The sequence below is a fragment of the Mytilus californianus genome, unplaced genomic scaffold (genome assembly GCF_021869535.1).
Source record: "Mytilus californianus isolate M0D057914Y unplaced genomic scaffold, xbMytCali1.0.p SCAF_7, whole genome shotgun sequence".
NCBI classification, from domain to species: domain Eukaryota; kingdom Metazoa; phylum Mollusca; class Bivalvia; order Mytilida; family Mytilidae; genus Mytilus; species Mytilus californianus.
This window is the reverse complement of record NW_026262723.1, coordinates 38,312,285-38,318,284: the sequence shown is the minus strand read 5'-3', so window position 1 is coordinate 38,318,284 and position 6,000 is coordinate 38,312,285. Positions and strand designations below refer to the sequence as shown.

General features: G+C 31.8%; 1 protein-coding gene across 1 annotated transcript in view; it reads left to right on the top strand.

Moving 5' to 3' along the window:
• The first annotated feature begins 2,045 nt into the window (after positions 1–2,045).
• LOC127708061 (caspase-3-like) overlaps positions 2,046–6,000 on the top strand; it is a 73,346-nt gene continuing 69,391 nt past the window's right edge. Inside the window, exon 1 of the mRNA XM_052212854.1 lies at positions 2,046–2,108. The gene's annotated coding sequence lies outside the window, so the exon portion shown is untranslated. The remainder of the gene's footprint in view (positions 2,109–6,000) is intronic.

Sequence of the window (6,000 nt, the reverse complement as noted above, 5' to 3'; positions counted from 1 at the left end):
GATCACGACGATTAGAACATATTCGTCGTCATCTGTGAAACAGAACTTCCATAACGGTCAACCAACTCGTGATGGCGTCCGTATTAATTTCGAAGGGATGATTTCAACTTCACAACTTGGAACTCTTGGTATAATACTTTCTTGTGAGGAGCAACCCTCTCTCAAGGAAAACAATGATAGGAAACGCAAGTCCTGAAATAGCGTTTCAACAGGGAGATATATACTCCATATACAGGCGCTGCTGGAATGTTGCTGCATAGAAATGAAAAGTTCACAATTGGGAAGCTGAAATCATCTCTCTCTCTTGTCGTAAAGTTTTGTTCTCAACCGACCCTCATTGTCAATTTCTAGATGTGAGTCAAGGTATGAGGCAGACTTAACTGTATCTGTTGTATCCTTTATTTTAAATTTAATGGGATAGATGCGTTTAAAATAGTCATCAAACTTTTAGTTAGTGAGAAGACTTCATCTTAATATCGGAAAGTGAAGTTAACGGATAATGCTAGCCTCTGTTAATTCTTCCGAAGAAGCTCCTGTATGAAGTTAACCTGATAGGAATAAAGGAACAACTCGGCAAGAGGAGGAGCACAGTTGGTTCCCATGTGAATGTCGATCGTTTGATAAAAAACAGGTCCACCAATTGTAACAAATTTGTTGCCAATCAAGAAATCAGCATCTTAATATTGTTTTTTATAAGTTAACATATAACAGATACAGTGTGGGTTTAGACATCTTTAGTTTTGTCAAACCTTCGTAGAATTTTATGAAACTTTGACAAAAACAGAATCAAAGTTTGGAAAAAAAATATTTGTATTTATCAATATTAAACTAATAGCTGTTTGCAGAAAATATCTACATACAATCTAGAGTTCATTGCTTTTATTCATGAATACCTATTCTAAAAACGTTATTGAGTATAACGAATGATAAGTCATTCAATATTCGTTTTAATACTAGACTCGCGCAAGCAATCAACGATATGATTTATTCCACTAGATCAACTATGTAAAAGAATTTTATCGTTTTTACTGACAGACAAATCGTGTGTCAGCAAACCGATTACAATAACTTTAAAACAGTTCAACCAATTTTTTGTCAAATAAAACGATCTTATAATTAACAAAATAAAATGAAGGCCAAGTATTATATTGACGATCGGTTTAAACTTATCCTTTTTACATTCCAAAAAAGTTTTGTTTTTTATTATGTTTCCCTGAAGACTGAAGTAAACCAAGGCTTACTAAGGTTTATCAATTGTACAATCAATAACCTTTTCAGTGCTTTGTGTATAATGAGTTGTTTTAGTCGACTGTACGGTATGGGTTTTTCACATTGTTGAAAGCCGTACGGTGGCCTATGATTGCTCACTATAAAAATAAGGAGATGATATATGATTGCCAATGAGACAACTATCCACAAATTTCAAATAAAGTGGATGTAGGCAATTATAATTATAGGCAACCGTACGGCCTTCAACAATGAGAAAACCTCATACCGTATAGTCCCCGACATGAAAAGTATGAAACAATTCAATTGAGAAAAATACTGGTGGATAGAGGTTTCATTGGGAATCATACCACATCTCCTTATTCTTATATTGATATTTTTTCAGTTAGATTAACATTAACATTGGATAACGTTAGCTGAATACATCAAATTTAGACGTATGTCTCTTCTTCATAAACTGCAGACATTTGCTCCTATAAAGGTAAGTAAACATAAGCGTAAGAAAACTTTCTTTAAATTATTTCCAAACAATGAATAGGATAGCGGTGTCAGCTATGGTCCTTGATTTATTATTTTTATTGACAATAAGGCGGCAATAACGCTAATTGCATTTTCAAAATGCTTTAAACACCAGTATGAATATAAAAGTGTTTAAATCCAAATGTCGTCATTTTTAAATCCGAAGAACAAACAAACAGTGCTATTTTTATAAATCTAATAACTTTTGTATATTGTTTTCTTGACAATACCCCAACCATTATAGAATGTTAATTTTCAATAAGTCATCACGAGTTTTATTATAGTAAGAAACTATCCTGACGGTATGAGAGTTAAGTAACATAGTTGTTTAATGTAACACGTAGATTTAAAAGATGGGAAAGGTATGTTATATTTTGTATTAGTATGAGCTCATAATTAGTGTGTATAACTTAATATTTCTTCAGAAAAATCAATTGTTCTCCTTGGTTTTTATTAAAAAATATGATTGTATAAGGTCGAAATAAACTTTTGAATATCATTTCTGTTCTACAAAATGATACATATCAAATGTTAGGCTATTTCTGGCAAAAACATAAACAGAAAAAACTCGAATTTTAATTACCAGTTTCATTTGTATACTTCTAATTCTGAGAGCAAAACTATCAATTATTGAAATATGGCTAACACGTGGAATTATATTCACTTATTCCAACCTATATACTCACCGATTTTCCTTTCTCATCTTGGTATTATATATTCTTTTTAAACGGGACTACTTTCTGTTACTTTTGTTAATTTTAATGTTTGTAATTTTCCGTTATGCACGTTTTTGTAGTGATGTTGCGTATTTCAGTTTACGCAACAATTTAATTACTTTTAAAACATTATACCAGGGATATAGATATCATAAATTGGTTAAAACCTTTTACAAAACTCAAAAACACATAAACACTTTATTTTGGAAATATGATACTGCACGTTAGAATTCATTTTATTAAACTGTATTTTCCATCATGCGGTTTACTGTGGCATTGTGTAAATGATCAAATATGACATGATTCTTTGTAATATATTATTTTTATGAATAGCATAAAATGATAGATTGTCATATTTTCAACAATCTGTTAACACCATTATTACACTAACAAGCGTTTGAATTTGCATCACCAAAAACTTGTAATGATACGTCTGTCACAACATTTTTTTTATCCAAACAGAGACCTATGACACATCATTATCGTATTCACAGAAGGCCTATGATGTATAATTGTCATCAAGGTGTGCTTTTATCAGTTGGAACCCCAAAGATAAATGCTTTATTTTTAGTCTAGAAAATTGCTAACAATGTATGTGATACATTTGTGTTATTACTCTTTAGTATTACAAGTTTTATTGGTATACAACCACGTCATTAAGAATAGCAAAAGTGAAATAAATTGACAAATAAGCATTACAAAAACTGAAGAAATGTATGAAATCGTAAAGTATGATAATTTAATTTCGATAATATGTAGTAAGCAGTATAAAATAATAAATATTTATATAAAATTTATATATTAATATGATAAATAAATAAATAAATAGCATACTTCATTGAATGCGAATATAAGAAATGAAAGCACAAGGCATATCTACCTACTTTGTATAATATATGACAATTGTTATAACAATGTTGACAATTTATATTTAGTAAATAGGCATCACACAATAGGGGATTCGTAATTGACTCCCTAAGCCATCCCCAAATTAAAAAACCAATGGTTATGAAAAATTTCTTACCCTAAAATATCACCGTATGTGAAATTTTAAAAAAGAAAGACGTTTTTCATTACAAAGGATAGACAAGACTGTTACCGGTATAAATAACACAAATTATGTTAAGGGATGACTTCAACTTCATTATTTGAAACTCTTTGTTTAATAACTGAATAATCGAAACTGTCCGGCTTCAAACAACAATAAAATGGATAAATTCCTTCTTTCAAAGTTTGAAATTTTTATACTAAACATTCGCCTTTCATGAGTTCGTCTCCTTTTTGTTTTCACAATGCTTAATATGTATTCGTGTGATTATTTGAAATCTCAATTATTTTGAATGACTGTGTAATATGTTGTATGTGATGACAAAATAAAGTAAGGATTAATTTTAATGATCAAATCTTAGACTGTCCAGGACTAGTCCTTTAACAGTATATAAAAGTGGACCCCGGTTTGCTAGGGATTTATCATTTTTTTATTCTTAGAAAGCTATTTGTCACAGGACAATGTTAACTGAAAACAGGAATATTTCTTGCATCTCTAACATTCGGAAACTGTAGGCAAAAAGAATGAAGTAAAAATATAGTATGGCAATTCAGGATTGATTTGCACAGGAACAAATATAGAAAAGGTGCTTTGATCGTTGGCAAAATCTTTAAAAAGACTATATACAGATATAAAAATGCATGCACATTTAATTGGGGAATACAGTAAACCTTAGTATGTAATACAATACATATATTATTGGTTTATTTCCAAATGTCGTCACTTATAAATTTGAACAGACATACAGTGCTGACCTAATATACCTTGGTTACCTGCCAATACGAAAGCAATGTTGAGAATGTTAATTGTCAATAATTGAACCCCAGTTTAGAATATTGTAATAGCAATCTTGGAGGTAACAAATGTTTTGAAACATAGTTTGTAAATCTATCACGAAAGTTTAAAGAAAAGGGAAAAGTTTTAATTGCTAATCTGTATTCAACATCAATTTCTAAAACTAAATATTTCTATAGAAAATGTTAAGTGTTCTTATAGGTATTTCCTAAAGTTGTAAGACTGTATACAGTCGACAGAAACATTTTCTTAATAATGTTACAGTAAAATCATATATAGAACACACAGGCTAAAGGTCAATATAGTCCCAGCAATCAGATCAAAATTAAAATCATATTTGGCTTGCCATATCATTGGTTTGAGCATTTTTGATTAATATAAATACAAAAATGCCAATCGACCAAATTAGATTTATAAAGTACTATTTACGAAAGAAAAGCTTATTTACGGTACCGATATAACTTTACGAGATTCGCATTTCGACAGGTAGACTCTATGTATCACTAGCCTAGGGTAGTATGAATATTCATGAGTTTTATGAAGCAACGCGGGATACGAGATCACGGCATTGGCGCGATTATCTAATTTCACAGAACTATCAGCAAGCGGAAAACAAAAATATGTTCAGAAGTTCTTGGATATTTCCCAAGATGTAGGGCATATATCACTGGAACAGAGACGATACCAAAATAAGTATTTTGAATACTATATCAGCTTTAGATATTGTGTACAAACACGGTATCTAGGCACTCAAAAGACGATTATTAAAGGGGGGGGGGGAGTTACACGCAACGAATGCATACGAGGGCTACCCTGTGTGTTACATATGAAAACATACAGAAGAGCTATATTAAACCAGCGACAGTAACAGATCCAAATTTTCATTAAGGGGGGGGGGGGGGGGCTGCTCCAGTCCATGGCACGGGGACTTCAGTCTTGACTACGGGTCAAATATATGTAATATATTATGGCGCGTCAATCGTCTACATGCATTTAAAAAAAACGTATGCCCCTACTGTAGACGATTCATTGGCTATATATCTGATCTGTAGTCCAGTCCCTATATATGCTCCAGTCATGATTGGGTGATTCCCTATATATCCACCAAATTTTCCCTACAAGAGGGGGGTCCAATGCACCCTGCTCACCCCCTAAATCAGTGTTTGAGAGACACATATTCACTTGTATATATGTCTCAGAATAAACCAATGTAAAACCAAACCTTAGCCTAACTCAATTACTGATTAGACCAATAATTATGATGTCTTGAAAGGCTATTTTTTTTTGTCATAATTATCTGGACTACTGCTACCTATGATCCCATCATTAACATATGGTCGAAGGGGGTGGGGCTAGGGTGTTTGTTTCATCTTGCACACAGTTCGAGGGTTTGGTACATACATCTGGCTCTTGTTGTAAACCAGACACCCCATTCATATACATTAGTTGTACATGTATTTTTGTTTGCAAGAATCTGTACATATATACCCATTGTTCATATAAATTTCAGAAGAAAAATCATTACCCATTGATCCATAAATATATATTTTCCAAGCTATCATAAATATAAACTATGACATCTTTAGAGGTAACTAAAAACCTGGGTTCTTTCATATTATTGAACAAAAACATCAGTACACAATTTTACAGACATCTAAGATTATCATAACATTTAGACATGCTATCTGGTTATTA